The 24,591-nt window shown below is 29.4% G+C and overlaps 1 protein-coding gene across 3 annotated transcripts in view; it reads right to left on the bottom strand.

Annotated features, from left to right (window-relative positions):
• LOC145301700 (protein SLC31A2-like) overlaps window positions 1-24,591 on the bottom strand; it is an 84,825-nt gene that overhangs the window by 27,004 nt on the left and 33,230 nt on the right. The window contains exon 1 of one of the 3 annotated variants that reach the window (XM_080144592.1): window positions 4,473-4,634. The exons of the other annotated variants lie outside the window; for them this stretch is intronic. The gene's annotated coding sequence lies outside the window, so the exon portion shown is untranslated. Of the gene's footprint in view, window positions 1-4,472; window positions 4,635-24,591 lie in introns of those variants that run through there. 3 annotated transcript variants of the gene reach the window in all.

Genomic DNA, 24,591 nt, shown 5'->3' with positions numbered 1-24,591 from the left:
ACGAGTTTTAAAATACTTTTTAAAAATGGTGACAAACTGATCTAATGTTTATCGTATTTGACTCACTGTTTAGGTTTTGGTTTCGATCTAAGCTCGAGTAGTTTTTTTTTTTTTTTACTTACAAGAAACATGAATTGAATTAGTTCTTAAGTTAACTGTTTAGAAAAAGAAACATAATACTCACATGGACGGGTTTCAGTTTCTTTTCGTTTTTTTTTTTTTTTACTTTATTTTTTAAAAAAGAATTTCACGTTACGTTTAATACCGGACAAAACCGGGTACATCTTCTAGTAAGAATATAAAAGTTCCTTTCATTAATGAAATGTTCGTAATACAAACATGTGTTTGGGTAAATGAAGTTAAGTAAACAGTAGTCACAAATCAACATGTCTATAGAATGAATAATATACGTATGTGGTTGTTTGGCAGCGTGACATTTTGTATGTGCGTTGGTTTACCCTATCCTTCTGAAGGCGTCTATTGCTGTGAATAGTAATTCATCTCTGTTCATCTGACTCGTCAGTGTGTAAGCATGTGTGCGTCAGATGAAAGATGCTGGTATGCGAATCATTGAGATCTTTTTGCCTCTCCCAACCAAAGGCCGGAAAAGGGTAGTTCTTAAGACCTTTGGTACTACTGCCAACTTGAAAGTTTTTTGTGGTTCTGAAGTTTGGCTGTTTGTTTTATAAGAGTTTCTAACTTTGCGTCGCTTTCCTATATTCACATATATGTGTTACTTTTAGGAACTTGAAATAATTTTCGTTAGTTGGAAAATATTTGGAGTTCACACGTTTCTGTGAAATCGACTTGGTGAAAAGAGCGAATCTCAACAAATCGAAGAAAGAAAAAAGGCAGCAATTAAGGCTATTTGCTTTTTAGAATTCGTTAGAATCACTTGGTAGTTAAGTCGTCACACATTTGGCATAATTAATTTGTTATTCATTTTTTTTATCTTCATTACATGAGAAACATTGCCAATGAGACGTAAGGGGTTACTGTGATAGTACCTATTTACTATGCCTCCCCGCGGGACAGAGTTAGACACCAGGGTCGTTTTTTAACGTGGAGAAAAGGTACAAAAATAAAAATTGTCTCAGTCGTGAAGGATTTCTCCTCCATCGAAAGAGAACAAGAAATAGAAGTGCAGCATCTGAAGAACAGATACACTTTGATCTTGTCCCGAAGGCCAAGAAGTGATAGTAACCAGATTTATAGGAGCATCCGAAGTGAGGAGTTGTGCACCAAGATGCTTGTTCACATTACATTAAAATCTACGCATGTTGGTGCAATCGAATAAACGGAGCAAGAAAAAATTCTGAAGACAAAAGGTCTGAAGAACGAAACTATTTGAGTAGATTTTTTTTTCGGCATCTCAACAGTGAAGAGGTACGATTTTGCTGCTGGTCGGGGACAAAGTAAAAAAAGTTTAAAACATGTTTATCTCCATTATTATTAAAAATAAAACATTCCATTTTTCTTATAGCAGATTTTCTCAGAAAAATGAAGCGAACGGATAGAAGAATAATTGGCGGTATTGGATTCATCGTAAAATTTCAAAAGTTTCGTTGGATCTTGTTACGGAGCTTTATTAAGAACTAAATCAATTCAGGTTTCTGAAATTTTGAGATGAGGATTGACATTTCGTATTATTTGGATTATTCAAACTACAACTTAAAGGACCCATCGCGTAGTGGATAAAATAAACAGACCCCCGGGATACAGCATTAAAAATTATTAACAAAATACAATACAGTATATAATACACATGTATATAATTAAATAACATTATATATAACACCGTAAGGCGGGGCAAATACTGTAACCTAGGGCCGGAAAAACAACCTGGAAAAAACAGTATCCTAGGGTCACTGTATACTATACTTGATAAAATTCAGTTTTAAGTTACACTCTTCCCGAGGTAGAAGGTTCAATCCTCAGTGCGGGCAACAGAAGGCGAATTACTTAGAATTTCTACTCTGTCATGGCTGCCGCGAGCATTCTAGCTCTATGGAATGAACAAAAAGTTCCATTCGAAATTCCGTATAGATGTCCGAGTTCGACACAAGGATCTCGTATTCCATATTACATCGACTGAAATGTTGGCGATGAGAACAGTAGCTCAAAAAATATTTAAAAAAAAATATAAATAATATGTAAATAAAATAAAACGCCGTCTTTGCTGTTCATAACGTGTCTCTTCAAGAAGTACACGTTCTCATCGCATTTACTCAGACATACCCTTCTCTTTGTTATGACCCTGGTGAGCACACACTAATGCGGAGATAACTATAAATACCATTTTTTGCTTTAAAAATATTTTTTGATATTGTTACACGACTTTGTTTTCAACTGCATCACTCGACGTATACAGTGACACAAGGACATCACAAATCTCTATACTTGTATGTACTTGTAGGAAAAAAAATGTAAGAAAAATAAGTGTCATACTTTAGAATTGCGAAGGAATTTATTTTACAAAAGAAAATGCAGTGATTAGATATCGAACTGGCGAGTTAGTCTATCCGACTGTCGAAAGATATCAAGTCATTTTTTTATGCCGAGGACGGGAAATGTTGTTACCTGGCTCTAACATCTAACTACGGGTCATGTATATTTTAGGAGAGTGAAACTGGTTGGAATCGGTTAAAGCTGAAAATTGGAATGCGAACACTTAGCGGTTTACTTGTTAACTCACCAGTTGTTGCGACCCGACCCGGACTTCTATTATTGTACCTAACAGAATAAATCTATTTTATATATGTGTATTGTTTTCCACTCAGCGATACAACAAAAATATTCTTTCAGTAGAATATTATAAAGTAAAAAAGCTATCTTGGATGTAACGAGCTACTATTTGGGACACATTTTGTAGAACTACTATGTAGTGAGTTGAGCAGCTAGATGTCTGTTCACATTACACATTAAAAAATCCCCTATATATATATATATATATATATATATATATATATATATATATATTTATATTTATAAATACACCTCTTTATCTAAACAAACATAATATAAAGAATACCCGAACAGTCTAAGACTGAAACGAAAAATCACAATACTAAAATCTAAGAATCCAAAAAGTAAATATCAAAATTGAATGAAAACACCCCTACCCTTATTTCAGAGAAGTTGGTTCATCCTCTTCCTCCTCACACTCACACATTAGTGACGACCTTGAATCACAGTTACCTTCCTAGGGAAGCAAATAACTTCATAATACTATAAAACAGTACACACATTCTTCAAACCAATAAAAGAAAACACACACACATCTTACCCTAAGGGGGAGGGGGAAACAAAAAACAAAACAAAACAAAGAAAGATAAATAAAAACACAAGCAGAAAGAGAGAGTGAGAGAGAGAAACATAAGACAGGAGTGACCACAGCCCAATAAAACAGTAATAAAAATTGATCATTCCAATGAAAAGTAGATTCACTTACACGTTTCCATCTCTTGGAAACATTTCAAATGAATTACGAAAATGCTATTTTTACATCTCCAACACATATTGAATATATTCTAAGCATTTTAAATAATTTCTGAAGAGGACGCTTCACAGAACGTCTGAAACGCGTTAAAAACGATTTCAATGATTTAAAAACATTATTACAATGATCGAAACATAATTTTCAATGAAAAACCAAGACACGGAATAATGAAATATGTGGATATATTTTTCTATTTTTGAAATCGCAACTTTATAATATATAAAAATCGATAGAACATTAACTCTATAATATATACGAAATTTGCAAGAATTAAAATACCATATTTAAACGTATTTACAACCGGGCTACGCCGGGCGTCCTTGCTAGCTAAGATAAATACTTTTGCAGTTTTAACAAAAAAGCTACAATAATATCAGAGCGTCTAAATTTACGCTGAACATCTACAGAATGCCAACATCAATATATTACATATGAATGAGTCCCCTGTGGAATTTCTACAGATCCCACTAGTTATTATTATTGATAATATTGTAGTACATTAAACATACGTACACATATATAAACTTGCGTTCTTTTAACTATAATCGAAACCTAAACTTATTAAGTATTCTTGATAAAATTATTGATAACAAATAAATAGATGACTTAAGTGTCATCAGCTATAATCGAAACCAAAACCAAAACTTATGAAGAATTCTTGGTAAAATTATTCATTACAAGAAATAAAAGTTCATAACAATTAAACAACAGTCACTCAGATGTAAGCGTGACACAAAAAATAAATAACACACACGCTATCCTATATATATATATATATATATATATATATATATATATATATATATAGATGCTGATGATGATGATGATGGCGACGATGATGATGATGATGGCGACGATGATGATGATGATGATGATGATGACCATGTTGAAACAAAATAACTAAAACCCCACTCATCAACAATCACGAAAACGGAACGATTTTATACTGTTATAATGATTTGAAATTACTTACCAATATTTACTTTGATTTTGTCTTCAGTTTTTCAAATTGGCAAAACAATACTCAATTTTTCTCGGTGTAAAATATGTCAATTCAGATTTTGTCGAATAAAAATTGTTAACTTTAAAATAACATTTTCTTAAGCTGTCTAATCTGAACGTCGACTTGCTAGACTCGATCAAAATTTTATGACATCTATTATTATTATTATTATTATTATTATTATTATTATTATTAATGTCAAGTTTGTTAATCGTGTTAAAAGCTAATAAAATGAAAGATATTTTTATAGGAACAAGACAGTGGGCAATTTTTAAAGCCAATAAATTATATTAAAGTAATAGATTTATGATCATTAAGTGGACTATGTTTGTTCTGGAGAAATAAGAGAAATGTTAGAACTACAATAGATTTAGAAATACGAGAAATGAAAGAAATACAAAAGAAAATTTTTAAAATAAAAAAATTACCAGAAATTCTAAAAATACAAGAAATTATAAACACAAGAAATACCAGAACTACAAGAAATACAAAAAGTAATAGGAACGCGAGAATTACCAGAAATGCAAGAAACAATAGAAACACAAAAATATCAGAAATGGTAGAAATACCAGAATAAACACAAATACTAGAAATATGAAAAAATGCTATAAATAAAAGAAATACTATAAATACAAGAAGCACCAGAAACATAGAAAATTATTGAAATACAAGAAATTCTAAAACTACAATAAATAAAAAATGTAAGAAATACAAGCAAAAATGTTCGAAATACAAGAAGCAAACCCGGATAAACTTTTGTAGGGAGCTAGAGTAACTACGTTTGAAGAAAAATAGTTTTCTGACTGGAGTTATGTCCCTTAGTAAAAATCACGGGATCGCATGTTAACTCTCTTACGCACATGTGATTGACAATTAAGATGGGAATTCTTTCTCATGTACAAACTAGAAACGTTGCAGTCAATATTGCATTCAAAGTTCATTTCCTCACACAAACAAAACCGTAGAAAATGTAAACACAGGGTGGTCGCTAGAAAAGCGGGAAAATTGAAAGTCAGCTTAGATCATGAATAAAATGTGTGATTGCTATTTTTTGATTGGTGCAATGTGAGTGTTGTAAAAATAAATCGTGGTTTGACGGTGCAGTGACGTTCACGGACGACATTTTGAGTATTTATGAGTATAGTATAATATTCGTCTTTGATAAACTTTGTAAAAATTATTCTTTGTAAAAATAAATCGTTGTTTGACAAATTTCCCGCTTTTCTAGCGACCACTATATATATATATATATATATATATATATATATATATATATATATAGAGAGAGAGAGAGAGAGAGAGAGAGATCTTCTACTTGACTCAAACATTTTTTTACTTTAAGAATAATGCTGCTAAGACTAAGCTTCTATCCTTTAACAACTACAAAATCTTCTAAATCACCGATTTCCATAACAAATAACACCCTACCTGAAAACGCATTTTTCAAACGCCCTGGTTTAACATCCACAGGCAGCATAAATTAAAACAAATACATTGGGGATATTGCCAAAACAGCTGCAAAGAAGATGGGTTTCCTATACCATGCTAGAAATTACACGAGAAAGCATCCTATATTTTTACATGAGTGAAGTATTGTTGCCACACCTAGACTGGTGTATCTACACTAGTCCACAAAAGAATCTCATCTAATAGGCCCCACACTATCGACCAAGCTCCAACTTTGTCCCATCACTGCAATGTCTAATTCTTGTATCTGTTTTACAAATAATTTAATGGAATGTACTCTAATAATTTATTTTCTGGAACTGCTAGATTTTGGAATTCCCTCTCTGTTTCCTGCTTCCATGAATCTATTTACCTGTAGAAGTTTTAATTTAACATGAACAGACATATCGCTACTCAGTTTCGTAAAATCCCCTTGTTAAACGCGATCCCAAATACTAGTCCGTTATTTTCAAATGGCAATATGTCATATTTAGTGTGAAAAAGACTAAAAAACATTAATGTTGTTCATTCTATTGTATATAAGAACAATGTAATTCATTGCATATTTAATCGATTTAGTGCCTTTACCGCTTGTCGTACACAAACTATTAATAAATGAAATGCATAATTTTCTCAAGTTTTTAAAAACTGTATTGCATTTTTCGATATGAATATGATTGTTAACGTAATGCAAAGTGAATTTTAGGAAAACCTTACATGATCAGAGAATTAATTTGACTTCTCTATCCATGCGTTGCTAATCTTAATAAACTAATCAAGCATTCTAATTTTAAACTATTATCTCGCAATTTACAGGACATCATGTTTGTTTATTAATTTTAATTTGCGGAGATTTCTTTTTTTTTTTTTTTTTTTTTTTTTTTTTTTACACAGTGATCACCACTTATCAAGGCCCGGAAGCCACTCAGGGATAAGGGTTATTGCAAGTACATCACGTTAGTGAGGAGATTTTATGAAGTGTTTAATTAGGGGGGCGGTTCATTAGGAATTTGTTAACATTAGACTTGAAGAAATCCAAGTTGTAGTCCGGAGGGAAGCAGGCAGACGGAACAGAGTTCCACAGGCGTGCAGTTCTAAGAAAGAAGCTTTGCTCATGAAATCCGCGTTTTGATTTAGGCACAGATATAGAGTGGGGGAAATTTTTCACAGTGGATTCAGCTAGACGGGTGATTTTCGTGAAAGTTTGGCGAGGGGGGACCAGGGATTGGAGTTCAGACGAGCACCTGCCATGAAAATAACGATAAAACAAGGATAGGCTCGCAGCGTCTCTTCTGTGGGAGAGGGGTTGCAGGGTAGAGAAAAGGGCATCCCCCACTAAACCACGAAGTCTATTTTGTACTCTGTCAAGGCATGATAGGCTGTTTTTGGCAGCTCCTGCCCAGATATGGCAACAGTATTCCATCCTTGGCCGTACTTGGCTTTTATATAGATAGAGAATTGAATCAGTAGTGAGATATCTTCTGGAGCGGTAGAAGGATCCCACCATCTTTCCTGCGACCTTTGCAACAGACTTGATGAACGTGTTCCATTTCAGATCAGGAGTAAAGGTCAAACCCAGAAGCTTGTCAAAACATGGGACCTCACCCAGACGAGAGCCATCCATCACAATTGATGCCAGCTGGGGATCAGAGCGTTGATGATGTAAGGATAGGAGTTTGGTTTTAGATGCATTAAAGGTAACTAGCCACATCTTCCCCCACTGAACCACGCGCTCGAGATCAGAGGAGAGAGAATCCGAGAGAACTTTGTCATTTACAGCCTTTGATGTGTTGCCGTAGATGGTCGTGTCATCAGCATAGATGTCAACGAATGATTTAAGTATGTGTTTAGGGAGGTCATTGATGTAGATCAGGAAGAGAGTTGGGCCGAGGATTGACCCCTGAGGGACTCCAGCATTTATATTGCAGGCCTCCGATTTTTGTCCATCTACCACTACTCTTATGAGCCTATCAGAGAGAAATGATTTAATGATTGAGAAAACATTTCCAGTTATACCGTAGCTGGAAATCTTGTGAAGTAGACCCTTATGCCATACTTTGTCAAAGGCCTTTGATATGTCAAGAGCAATTGCCCTAGAAAGGAAGCCTTTGTCAAGAGATTCACTAATCCTGTGGGATATAACCGTCAGCACATCTGCGGTAGATCTTGCAGAGCGGAAACCATATTGTGTGTCACTAAGAAGGTTGTTTCTGCTGAGGTGGTTGACTATTTCTCTATTTAATATTGATTCCAGTAACTTACTCATAACACAGAGAAGACTTATTGGTCTGTATTGAGAGGGAGATGACTTATCACCTGAATTCTTAAATACAGGGCAAACTGATGAGGTCTTCCAGGGGGTCGGAAAGCACTTCTCCTTAAGGCAGCGCTTAAATAGTTTCGTAAGTATGGGAGCAAGTTCTGGTTGAAGCTTTTTTAACACTATAATTGGGATGCCATCAGGGCCAGTTGCTTTACTGGAATCTAGGTTTTTTATTAGCTTGGCGACCTCATGCACGGATATTTGTATATTACCTAGCTTGTTCTGTGTTATAGGAGGAAATATGGGGAGTTGATGGCCTTCGTCGCATAGGGTAGAATTAGCTGCAAAGTTCTTTGCAAATAGTTTGGCCTTGTCTGACGCTGACGAGATAACCTCTGGTCCATTGATAATGGTTGGGATAGAACGCACACTTCTGTTCAGGATCCTATTTGTTATTTGCCAAAACTGGTGGGAACCAAGCCGCTGATCAGCTACCTTGGATTTAACAGACTGGGCATATAGCTCTCTTGCATTTTTTATTACTCTTTTACAGTGGTTGCTGGCAGTCCTGAAAGCAGCTTTAGTCTCAGTGCATCTATTACGTTGGTAGTTATGGAAAAAGTGATTTCTGTGCGCGATAGCAGCAGCACATTCTGGGGAGAACCATGGCTGGCTGTTAGGTTTTTGTTGGAATTTTTTTGATGGTATGAATTGGTCTATGCCTACAATTAACCATTCGGTCAGATCTGATACTATAGAGGACACTTCCTTTTTAAACATGGAGTGCAGAGGTAAATCAGATATGAATGTACGGAAGCTATCCCAGTCAGCCATAGAGTATCGGTATACAGTACGGTGGAGGGGTACGTCTGATGGCTTCTTACATTTTGTTTTTATCTTAACTGATACGACGGAGTGGTCGGAGGATCCTAAAGGAGAATGAACGGTACATGAACATAGCTCAGGGGAAGTTGAAAGAGTTGCAACAATCACTGACGTCATGAACAACACTTGCAAAGCAATGAATCAATGTCAATTAACTGAATACGTAATATATATATATATATATATATATATATATATATATATATATATATATATATATATATATTCCTTCCACGATCGGATGATATGACACAAGTTGGGAGAAGTGGGATTTGCAAAACCAGCACCATAGTGTAAGATCAATCTGGCAAAAAAAAAAGCCTGAGTAGACCCAAGTAATTCCAAGAAACTAAATATTTCTCAAAAAATGTGAAAACAAAGTTTAGGAGGTTGGGCCATACATCAGTCAAGAGACAACAAGCCACCTCAACAACGGCATAGAACCTTGTGAGATTTAATTACGAACAACTGTTTTGGTTTTTGGTGAAACTTTTTTGTTGCAGAATTGGGGAACACCTAAAAAAAACGACATTCGTCATCAGTTTTCAATGCATCTTTCAAAGTGTGTTTGGATTTTAACTGAATTTATAAAATGTCTTTTTTAACTGAATTTATAAAATGTCTTCTTTTAACTGAATTTATAAAATATCTTTTTAACTGAATTTATAAAATGTCTTCTTTTAACTGAATTTATAAAATGTCTTTTTAACTGAATTTATAAAATGTCTTCTTTTAACTGAATTTATAAAATGTGTTTTTAACTGAATTTATAAAATGTGTTTTTAACTGAATTTATAAAATGTCTTTTTTAACTGAATTTATAAAATGTCTTTTTAACTGAATTTATAAAATGTCTTTTTTAACTGAATTTATAAAATGTCTTTTTTACCTGAATTTATAAAATGTCTTTTTAACTGAATTTATAAAATGCCTTTTTAACTGAATTTATAAAATGTCTTTTTTTAACTGAATTTATAAAATGTCTTTTTAACTGAATTTATAAAATGCCTTTTTAACTGAATTTATAAAATGTCTTTTTTTAACTGAATTTATAAAATGCCTTTTTAACTGAATTTATAAAATGTCTTTTTAACTGAATTTATAAAATGTCTTTTTTTAACTGAATTTATAAAATGTCTTTTTAACTGAATTTATAAAATGTCTTTTTAATTGAATTTATAAAATGTCTTTTTAACTGAATTTATAAAATGTCTTTTTAATTGAATTTATAAAATGTCTTTTTAACTGAATTTATAAAATGTCTTTTTAATTGAATTTATACAATGTCTTCTTAACGCAATTTATATGTAGGGTGTAACGATTAATACCAGTAGAACAATGTATATGTTACATATAATATGTAATATATATGTATATTACATATTATATGTAATATATATATTTAATATATATATATATATTACATATAATATATATATATTACATATAATATATGTATATATTATATAAATATATTACAGATTATATATATATCACATAATATATGTATATAATATATAAATATATTACATAATATATCACATATATGTGTACGATATATAAATATATTACATAGTATATATATAATATATATCACATGATATTTATATTACATATAATATATATATTACATATAATTTATATTACATTCAATATATATATATATATAAGATATAATAGATATATATTACATATAATATACATATTACATATAATATATTTATTACATATAATACATTTATTACATATAATACATATATATATATTTTTTATTCAATTTTCACCCCAAACAAGGCACAGTGCCACTTTGAAGCAGGGGGCTACTATCAGGGACTTAATTAGCGGGGTCATTATGAAGGGAGATGAGTAGAAAGATGTTTGTTGACATTACACTTGAACTTCTGCATATCGTTGCAGTTGGGAAAGCAGAATCCCGGAAGGGAGTTCCAAAGACCCGCAGTTCTGGGGAAGAAACTATTGGAGTAAAAGGTTTTCTTGCACCTAGGGATCTCTACTGTAAAGGGATGAGACTTAGTAGCTTGTCGGGTTTGTCGGGGTTAGTTACGTCGGGAGGGTACAAGTGTTTGCAGTTCGTCAGAGCATTCACCATTGAAGTATTTGTAGAACAGGCAGAGGGATGCAACATCTCGTCGATGGGACAGAGGCTGAAGCCTAGATGACAGTTCAGGACCTATCAGGTTGGCGACTCTCTTTTGAACCCTGTCCAGGAGCGAGAGACAAGAAGCAGATGCACCAGCTCAGATGTGACAACAGTACTCCATACATGGGCGAATGGTTTCCTTATAGAGGTATAGGATACTGTCAGGCGTAAGTAATTTTCTAGCACGGTAGAGGGAGCCAACCTTCCTTGCAGCAGCCTTGGCAATGTTCTCAATGTATCTATTCCAGTTCATATTCCCTGTAAACGTTAGGCCGAGGAGTTTAAAAGAAGTACTTTCAGGTAATGTGTTCTTAGCCATTGCTATTTGTGGTAGAGAAGGTTTCTTGTAGTTATTGAAGAAGACAAGCTTAATTTTAGCAGCATTGAATGTGACCAACCATTTTTGTCCCCATTCCACTACGGATTGGAGGTCATCCTCTAGTGTTTCTGCCATTTCCTTGGATATGTGTTCATTTGTTTTCCCCTCATATCTGTTATAGAGAGTGGTGTCATCAGCAAATATACCCATCTCCGAAACAATTTTATCAGGGAGGTCGTTTATGAATATCAAGAATAATAGAAGTCCAAGGATAGACCCTTGAGGTACTCCCGCATTTATGTCGTATTGTTTGGATGTACGACCGTCGAGGACAACTTTGATTTTTCTATTACTTAAGAAGGATTTAATTACATTATGAATTCTTCCAGTGATTCCATATGATCTAATTTTCCTTAGAAGACCATCGTGCGATACCCTGTCAAAAGCCTTAGATATATCAAGGGTCACCGCTCTACCCTCCCCTGTTTTATCCAATGAACGGTATATACGTTCAGAAACTACAGTTAAGATATCTGCTGCTGAACGGGCTTGCCTGAATCCATATTGTTTGTCAGTCAGGAGTTTAGCACCTGTTAAGTGTTGGACTAGGGCTTGATTAACTAAGGACTCAAATATTTTGGCGAAAAGCGGGAGGAGGCTAATGGGGCGATAATTTAGTGGGTCAGTTCTTTCACCTGAGTTCTTGAAGACTGGTACCACAGAGGCGGTTTTCCAGCAGTCGGGAAAACAAGATTCATTAAGGCATTTATTATAAAGTATAATAATACTTATATTACATATAATATATATATGTTACCTATAAAATATATATATTACATATAATATATGTATAACATATAATAGATATATTACATATAATAGATATATATTACATATAATAGATATATATTACATACGACATATATTACGTACAATATATATATTAAATACAATATATATATTAAATACATTATATATTACATATAATATATATATTACATACAATATATATATTACATACAATATATATATTACATACAATATATATATTACATACAATATATATATTACATACAATATATATATTACATACAATATATATATTAAATACAATATATATATATTAAATACAATATATATATATTAAATACAATATATATATATTAAATACAATATATATATATTGCATACAATATATATATTGCATACAATATATATATATATTGCATACAATATATATATATTGCATACAATATATATATTGCATACAATATATATATTAAATACAATATATATATTAAATACAATATATATATTAAATACAATATATATATTAAATACAATATATATATTAAATACAATATATATATTAAATACAATATATATATATTAAATACAATATATATATATTAAATACAATATATATATTAAATACAATATATATATTAAATACAATATATATATTAAATACAATATATATATTAAATACAATATATATATTAAATACAATATATATATTAAATACAATATATATATTACATACAATATATATATATATTACATACAATATATATATATATTACATACAATATATATATATATTACAGACAATATATATATTACAGACAATATATATATATATTACAGACAATATATATATTACAGACAATATATATATTACATACAATATATATATTACATACAATATATATTATATATTATATATATTACATACAATATATATTACATATTATATATATATTACATATTATATATATTACTGACAATATATATTACATATTATATATATTACTGACAATATATATTACATATTATATATATATTACTGACAATATATATTACATATTATATATATATTACTGACAATATATATTACATATTATATATTACTGACAATATATATATTACATATAATATATATTACATATAATATACGTATTACATATAATATATATTACATATAATATACGTATTACATATAATATATATTACATATAATATACGTATTACATATAATATATATTACATATAATATACGTATTACATATAATATATATTACATATAATATACGTATTACATATAATATATATTACATATAATATACGTATTACATATAATATATATTACATATAATATATATTACATATAATATATATTACATATAATATATATTACATATAATATATATTACATATAATATATATTACATATAATATATATTACATATAATATATATTACATATAACATATATTACATATAACATATATTACATATAATATATATATATATATATATATATATATATATATATATATATATATATATATTACTGTTGTGGTTGCAAGGTTGAACAATAATTAGTAAGGAAATACAATGAAGACGCAAACAACAAGATAACGCAATAATAAGTGTATTAAAGAAAAGGTATATTTACAATATGTACAAATGACTGTGTCGAGTCAGAGAGTCTTGGTGGGAGGACATGTACGCTCTTCGGCGTCACTTCTGGTGGCATTTGAGTAAGACACACCAAGGCCAACCTAGGCTTGCCATTTATAGTGTTATGTTATTCGCATATGCAAATAAGTGGTTGCCACCACAACACCCCCCTCCCAAGATTTGAAGTCACACAGATTTCATTATCTTTTTCTTTTTGGGTTTACAATTAATGTACTTTTTTTTTTTTAAATAGTTCTTCGTCAAACTGTTATATTTGACGCTTCATATCTCGTCGCCAACTGTTTCCACCACAACAATTACATATAACATATATATTAAATATAATATATATATATTACCTATAATATATATATATTACATACAATATATATATATATTACATACAATATATATATATATTACATACAATATATATTACCTGTAATATATATACATATTGCATATATATATATAAAATTTAATATATATATATATATTACGTATATATATATACACATTACATATAATATATATTTCATATAATATATATTTTATACAACATATATATTGCATATATATATTACATATAATGTATATCTTGCATCAAATATATATATTACATCTAATGTATATCTTAAACTAATCTATATATTACATATAAAGTATATTACATATAATGTATATATTTTATATAATGTATATATTACATATAATGTACATATTTTAAATAATATATATATTACATATAATAAATATATATTACATAAGCAATATATATTGCATATAATATAATTATATTGCATATAATATATATATTTCATATAATATATATATATATTTTATATATTATATATATTTATATAATATATATATTTATATAATATATATGACATATATTATCACATATATTTATATTGCATGTAATATATATTGCATATAATATATTTATATTACATATAATATATTTATATTACATATCATATATATATTATATATATTATATATATTACATATACTATATATATTACATAGAATATATATATTTATATAATATATATTACATATAATATATATCACATATATTTATATTGCATGTAATATATATATTGCATATAATAATTATATTACATAATATAATTATATTACATATAATATATATATTATATGTATTACATATACTATATATATTACATATAATATATATATTACATATAATATATATATTACATATAATATATATATTACATATAATATATATATTATATGTATTACATATACTATATATATTACATATAATATATATATTATATGTATTACATATACTATATATATTACATATAATATATATATTATATGTATTACATATACTATATATATTACATATAATATATATATTACATATAATATATATATTACATATAATATATATATATTACATGTAATATATATATTACATATAATATATATATATTACATGTAATATATATATTACATATAATATATATATATTACATGTAATATATATATTACATATAATATATATATATTACATGTAATATATATATTACATATAATATATATATAACATATAATATATATATAACATATTATATATATATTACATATAATATATATATAACATATAATATATATATTACATATAATATATATATAACATATAATATATATATTAGATATAATATATATATTACATATAATATATATATTACATATAATATATATATTACATATAATATATATATTACATATATATTACTTATATATATATATATTACTTATATATATTACACATATATTAAATATACACATTACATATATATATTACATAAAATATATATATTACATATATATATTACATAAAATATATATATATTACATATATATATTATATAAAATATATATATAACATAAAATATATATATTACATAAAAATATATATATTACATAAAAAATATATATTACATAAAAAATATATATTACATAAAAAATATATACTGCGCATATATATTACATATAATATATATTACATAAAATATACATATATTACGTATTATAACATATATATATATTACATATAATATACATGTATATTACATATATGTATATTACATATAATATATATGTATATTACATATAATATATTACATATATACATATTACAGTTAATATATATTCCATATAATATATATTACATATATATATATTTCCTTAATACACTTGTAAACCACTTATTACGTGTTTTCCCATGTCGTTCTAGTGGACCCCACAACAAATAGACATTAAAGTAACAATTAGTAAAAGTATTGCGTCATTTGTCATCTAATAACCGTTGCACTCATTTTTTTGCACTTAAAAAAAATCATTGAAAAGTTTATATCTATATCATTAATTGCTAGATGAAAGATACTGTTTTTAAATTGCAACAGAATGTACATTACATAAAATAAATCCAAGGTAATGTTTTGATCCAATTTAAATTAATTTTTTATACCTTACTTTGTAAAATTTATAAAAGTGCACTTTGAAGATAAATTAATTTCAAATTGAATCTTGTACCTTTATTTTTAAAGCCTATAGTAAAAACATTTTGTTTAACAATTTTCATGCTTTGGATGAAATGCTTTTCTAACTTGTATCTTATCTTTTTAAGATTATATTTTAAAACTCTCCTTCTCTCTATTTCAGTTTGTATTTCTCCTCACACCACAACTCATTTTTGCACCCCCCTCTTTGTCAGGTATGAATATTCTGTTTCAGTTTGTATTTCTCCTCACACCACAACTCATTTTTGCACCCCCCTCTTTGTATTATTACAGGTCTGAATATTCTCTCTGTTTCAGTTTGTATTTCTCCTCATACCACAGCTCATTTTTTGCAACCCCCTCTTGGATGGAAAACACCGTATCAATTTTGTTTAGGGAGGAAAAAAATCATTCGGATTTTAACAAGTAGAAATTTAAAAATAAATAGTCAAAATTGAATCCAAGAAAGTAATCTGTGCTTGCAAGCTTTCACTCTAATGCTAATGTTTACATTTATAAAATTATCAAAAATATCTTATCCTTATATGGAAATTATATGGAAGCCTCGTAAATCTTTATACAAATATGCATGTACATGCACGCATGCATATTTAAATGATCATGCACACACCTAAAATGAAATACCTGCACTATATAACCACATACATACGGCAGAGTACACACACACACACACACACACACACACACACACACACACACACACACACACACACACACACACACACTTATCTTGTATTATAATAATGAAGTCGTATTTTGTCTTGTTTGTTTGTTTTTTCACAATTTAATTGATATGAACAAAAGATACACGGTTTCACAAATTAATTTTCACATTAAAAACGGACTATATAAGTCCGTTTATAATGTGAAATTTAATTTGTGAAACCGTGTACTTCTATTCCAGTATTATTTCTATATATGCTATGTATTAGTGTTGGGACGATTGATCGGAATCGGGAATCGGAAAAATCGGAGCTTTTTGGGGTATCGGAATCCATATCGGTATCGGAATCGGAAAAAATTGAGCCTATTTTCCAATGCCAAAACCGATTCCGTTCTTTTTTATTTAATTTTCGCTCAAGAAAAATCTTCCACTGCTTCTGGTAATAATAAGATAATAAATGTTTATTGATTTAAATTTCCAGTAAGACTAAAATCTCTAGACCACCCTCTCACAAGTGTGTTTTTACGTTTGAGAAAATATAGGCACATTTAAGATATTTTTACGGTAATCGGGTAAAAATAACATTTTTATAGTTAAATATTTAGAGATTTATAAAGAATCGGTAATTGTATCGGAATCGGGGAAAATATTGAAAGCGTCCCATCACTACTATGTATTCAAAAGAAATCTACATTCAATGAATACCCTCATTTGCATATTAAATTAAAGAAAATGCATTTAAATAATTAGCTCGATTTTATTGATTGTTTGTTGTAAATTAATCGGTTTAATTGTTCTATTTTTAAAATATATTTTATTTAATTTATTTTTAATTTAATTTATATTTAAATTAATTCATTTTCTATTATTAATAGCTGACAATAGTTGCATTTAAAACGGGAAGTAAGCTTATTTATTTAAGCTATGAAAGTTACTAAACGTTTGATTTTCATAAACCAAAATGTGTTTTATGCTTCCCTAAATCAAACATGTGGTCACGTGGTCACTTTTCGTAACAAGTTGAGATATTAAGGTGTATCTTAAATAGCATGTGGTGACTAATCCCTCCGCCATACGTTTCGCCCGGTGAAGCGCAGGTATATGTAACTAGTACATATAAAAAAATATAAACGCTTTGATTGCTATCTTTAACAGTTAAAAGTTGAACCCTAATTTATTTAATCTTATGTTAAGAACAGGTAGAAAATTACCAAAACCTATTTCAAGAAATAAAATTACCAAAACCTATTTCAAGAAATAAAATTATCAAAACCTATTTCAAGAAATAAAATTACCAAAACTTATTTCAAGAAATAAAATATAATCGCACTAAAACGAAGTTATAAAGCTATATATAAACATACATACATACACACATACTTGTAGCTATAAGCATACATGTATATAAACACATGTGCAAAAATATATATATATACACACGTACATCAACAACATATACACACATTTGTTTCGATCATTGGTAAGAAAGTGAAAAATCTTACCTGACCGGAAATAACTAGAAAGAAAAAGGAGGGCTACGCATAGGTACATACATACGCACGAACGTACATTATATATATACATAAACAAGCATATATATATATATATATATATATATATATATATATATATATATATAGTATTCCCTCGACTTTCACGGGAGATAGGAACCAAAGCCACCTGCGATATTCGAAAATCCGCGAAGTAGGCCAAAACCATTATTTTTACCTTATTTAATTGTTTATAAGTTGTTTAAAACCATCCCTGTAATGTTTATACTCCACCCTTTACTATATTCATAATAATAGAAAGATTGCTTGTTAGGTTGTACAGTACAGTTCAGTACTGTACGCAAACATGTACAGAATATTCGATTATCACGGTTTTTTTTTTATTTATTGTGGAAATCCCTAGTGAAAATCCGCGATATTAATATAATGAAAAACCCGTGAAGTAGCGAATCCATGATTATCAAACCGCCAATAGCGAGGGGTTACTGTATACATATACACACATATACATTCATATATATATTTATATGTATATACGAGAGAGATACGTACATACATACATACATACATACATACATACATACATACATACGCATCTGGCCATACACAGATGCGTACATACATAAACCACCTACCAGATGTACAGTAACGTATATAACCCCACACATGCACACATACATTTGATGTGCTAAAAAGTACCACTACGTACATTTTAACCTGATAATATTTAAAATATTTTAAACACATGAGATATTATCATCATCTTTGTTCGCTGCTATTTTTATATAATTTTAAACCAAAGTTTTGTCTTATTTTATTAAGTGTAATAATTTAGCCAATCTCTTACCTGAAGTTCATTAATTTAGCAATTTAGATAATCATCTTTAGCTGAGAATGCTATAATTCCCCGGATGTCACTTTAGCTGCCTTATAGGATGTTATGGTAGGTTTATTATGTTATTCCAATATTCATTCAGAATAAAAAGTTCTACAATTCGATTAACAAAATTTATTTCCTTGAACTGCCTCAGCTTCTCAGCTGAATAGAACTCATTTTCAAGTTCAATATAAACAAGTTCATATTGAGCCGTTCTCTTAAAAAAATCAAATTCTACCAATTTTCATCATTAATGATCACCACGGTGTTGTATCAACAGTCACCTGACATTCATTAACTCCTATCCCCGAGTGGCCTTTGGACCTTGATATCAAGTGATGACATGTACACGTAGGTAGGAGAGAGACATATTTCTCTAAGTAACTATTAGCTAGATAGATGGATAGACAGATCGGTGTCGCTACGTGCGACCCTTACAGTTTTGTCTGTTGAAACATTTTTGTTTGTTAAAACATTTTTTCATTCCGTTTGCTTCACCCCCCCCCAAGTCTCTCTGTTTAAAATCTAATCGTACAATTAATACCTGTTTCACCTCTTTGATTAAGTAATTTATCTTGAACTAAGAATGTAATTACAGCTAATTTCTCATTGAGACAAAAAAAAGCAAGTGGGTTATAAAACGTCGAAATTGCAGCTTTCTTCACGATACTCGACCCTAATAATTGCTAATGGAATTTTCGTTTAGTTTTCGTTCCAGATAGAAAGTAGGGAAAATTATTTAGAGTGGTTATATCTAGATGAGTGTTTGGTGGTAATGTTTTAGAGGGGGGACCATAGATTGAATTTCAGTCTAGCACTTGTCATGAAATAAGGTCTCTTCTGGGAGAAAATAGTAAGAGAAAAGGACATTGCTACTAGATTTCGAAGTCGGTTTTGTACCCTATCAAGGCAAGGAGATGTTGCTCTGACCAGCTTCCCAGATGTGGCAATAGAACTCCATCTTAGGATGTATTTAGCTTTTATACAGAATCTGTCTTCTTCTGAAACTTGAAGTTGTATGGACAACGGATCCTAGCCTCAGAGAGAACCCGGTCCCAAGGATTAAAGAAACAACGAAAAAACACAAAAAAGAGAAACGGACTCCACAACACGAAGCGGTAAAAAAAAAGAGGACAATGCAACAGTTGGAATTATAAAGTCGGACTCAAAATCCATTAACCTTAAAAATCGATATTTGATTTTACCTAGCCAGTAGAATGCAGATATTTTCAGTCGATGTTCTTTAGAGAAAAAAATCGTGATTGTGGAATATCGTTAACTGATAAATGAAACAAATTTACAACAAATAACTTTTACTAAACGCAGGAAATTTTCATTTTTTATCGATCGGCACAGCATTTGAAGTTTTTAAAGCGCATTTTTTTTTTTTTTTAGGTTTTGTATCGTTGCTGTCGGAGGCCTGTAAACCCGACGGATTCAACATGGTGCCAGATTTTACTTGATGTGAAGCTTCGATGTTATATGTTTAACAACTAGAAAATCGAAAACTAAACAAAAATACCGCGAATATCTGGCACCAATCAAGCAAAAAGTTTAATTTTCAGCTATCTGTATATTTTTTTATTATTTATTTTTGTTTTGTTTAATCTACTCTTTTCTCGGTCGGAATATTTAAAAATTATCCATCGCTTAATTTTGACCTTGAAATAGTATCTTTTAACTACTTACATAAGTGGTTTCATACCTTGTCGTGGAGTGATTAAAAAAAAAGGAACAACCTGATGGTATAACTTTGTTTCTAATGAAATTCAACGACACTCCTCTGGTGATTATCAGGGAAAGAAACTCCTCTTCAGATATATTTCTTCTAACCAATATGCACCCGGACACAAAACTTACTCATCCACCCCTGGGAAATTATTCACCCCCCACCCCAAGCCTACCCTGGCTAGGGATTTTTATCATGGGCCCCCAAAATCAATAGAGATTAAACCATTTCTGTAACAATTCGGTCTCTGTTGATTTTGTGGCGGGGGTTTAGTTCTGTGTAGTTCTAGGAGGTTCACACTCGCAGGCCTTTATACTTCGAGAAGGGATTAGCTTATTGCTAATCACCCGAGGCGCTCTTACCAGGGAATACCGACGACGCTGGCCAGCCACGTTTTGCAAGTTAGAGTGCCCCTCATCGGGGGCACTGACTTCTCAATTCCACTTTCCAACCCTAAGTTCTTACAATGGAAAAGAAATAAACAACTTCCCTTTATTCGATTTGTCAACCATTCAATTACTCGAACCTTCCAGCTGGAGGTTTACCCTCGGCCGAAAGCCACCAAAGCTCATCATTCAAATGGATTATTCTCTGTTGGTTGAAGAATGATTTGTGTAGTTGTAGGCGGTCCAACCTCCAGCGCCTTGCCTTCTCGCCTTTTAAGAAAGGATCAGTTAATTGCTATTCGTCTGAAGCAGTTCTATTGGAGAATGCCAATGGAGCTGCTCAGACATTTTTTGCAGGCGAGATTGCTCTTCCTCTAGAGTGCTGGCTTTTCAAATCAAATTTTCTTGACCTTGTGTCATACCTTCCTGCCGTATGAGGGGATATAAACATACTATGTCTATTTCAATCCAATCATAGATATGTCCTTAAACTATACCTGGTTGCAAGACATTTTGAGACTTTGGTAAGTATGGAGTAATTCTGTAGGTATCAATGCTCATAGTTCCATTCTTCCGAAGCGATAGTACCTGTCAGTCCAGTATATGAGTAATAGGCACTAGCAAACGATTGTGAAGAACGGAGCACATAATCCCGTGACGTCAGACTTGTGTTTTCTATACGAAGCATGGAGCAACAAAAGCGACTTAATATTTTTTAAAAACCTTTGTTTATCTTCTTCAAATTGCAATTAATAATTAATCTTTGTTATGATATTGTTAGGTTTTAAGATTTACACAGATAATGATTAATAATATTGTAAACATTTGTATATTAAATATGAAATACGATTTTATTAATATGTACGACTGTTTATTTGGTTAATTACCGGCTTCCATACTTATTCAGTAAAAAGAGGCAAACTCTACAAAATGTTTATTTTTTGTGCAAAATATTTTTTAATCGGTTTTAATCTAGCGATAAAATAGCTGGCAAGAGACATGTTTATATTATAACTTGATATTTAAAAAACTAAAATTAACTAAAAATATATGTTGTAACGGAACATTTTGAAACAATAAAATTTTAATCGTTTTAATCTTTTAAAAATTAATTTTTAGGAAGGTACTTTTCCTTGGCAATTCAACTAATAATAGTATATATTAATAATAATAATAATAATAATAGTATATATTATTAATAATAATAATAATAATAATAATAATAATAATAGTAAACGCTATTAAAACAAAAAAGAATATAATAATATTAAATTTATGTAATTTTTTAATTGCAACTTCAAGGTAAGATTTCATTCAATACGTGTATTTAACATTTTAAGAAATAAATATATTTTACTTATTGAACTCTTATGTTTCATAATAAATAGCAATTTCGATCGATTTAAATATATTTTGTTCGAATTTCGAAAAAATAAATATGGGGGGAGCATGCAATAAAAAAATATTTCCCCTCATATTTTACAGAAACTGCATTTTTATATGTAATTTTATTCTAAAATCGATAAGTATTTAAAATTTCATGAAAATATGACCATTAGTTGATTTTTTTCTAGATTTATTAAACACGAGTGTGTTTTTACGTTCGGAATGCTTACTACATGGGAACATTATTGTAAAGCTTACTACATGGGAACATTATTGTAAAGCTTACTACATGGAAGCATTATTGTAAAGCTTACTACATGGGAATATTATTGTAAAGCTTACTACATGGGAATATTATTGTAAAGCTTACTGCATGGGGACATTATTGTAAAGCTTACTACATGGGAACATTATTGTAAAGCTTACTGCATGGGAATATTATTTTAAAGCTTACTACATGGGAACATTATTGTAAAGCTTACTACATGGGAACATTATTGTAAAGCTTGCTACATGGGAACATTATTGTAAAGCTTACTACATGGGAACATTATTGTAAAGCTTACTACATGGGAACATTATTGTAAAGCTTACTACATGGGAACATTATTGTAAAGCTTACTACATGGGAACATTATTGTAAAGCGTCAATTATGTAAGCAAGATTTTTGTCTCGCAATTTCATTATTTTCATACGATGAAAAATTTTCTAAAAAGTGATTACTAGTTTATTTTAAATGGTACAAAAGTTATATTGATAATATTAACTTATAATAAAGTTACATCGTTTTACATATAGGAGGGGGTGATTCTATGGTGAATTTTGGAGGTGCCTAATGGGTCAAATATAAACTATCATCTACATAATATTAAGAAATGATGCATAAAAAAGAATAATCTAAAAACGATTTGGAAATATATGCAGAAAAAACAACTTTTTATCAAGATGTTTGAATTATGTATCAAAAATAAACGAAAAATGTCTAGACGTTGAAAAATAAAATAATAAAACCAGGTCAGCTTGCAAAATGAAGAAATAGTCATAAATAAATAAACAAATAAATAAATAAAAATGTAACAAATAAATGTTACCAAAGGCAGGATAAGTTACTCTTCTACCTACCTGGTTAATTCTTTTGTGTTTCAATTTATTTTAAAGCGTTTATTTAGTTTAAAGCACAAGTAGTACAGGATCTTAAGTTTGATCAAGGAAAAAAAAGTCACTTTAACGGTCGTCTGGTGAATTTCGATAATCAGTCAAAACTTAATTTTCGATTTTTGAGCGTTTATTGAGGGGCCAAGTGGCTATAAAAATCTATCATTTATTTCTCGTTCTAACTTAATAAACTCGGACATGCTTATGTTTCGAAATAAATACACGCTTTAAAATTAGTTAGAAAACATAAAAATAAACTTATCCAGATAGGTAGAAGAGT

This window comes from Euprymna scolopes, chromosome 2 (assembly GCF_053919585.1).
Source record: "Euprymna scolopes isolate OS-2025 chromosome 2, ASM5391958v1, whole genome shotgun sequence".
In the NCBI taxonomy this organism is placed as follows: Eukaryota; Metazoa; Mollusca; class Cephalopoda; order Sepiida; family Sepiolidae; genus Euprymna; species Euprymna scolopes.
Note: the sequence above shows the minus strand (reverse complement) of the source record. Positions and strands in the feature narration are given on the sequence as shown.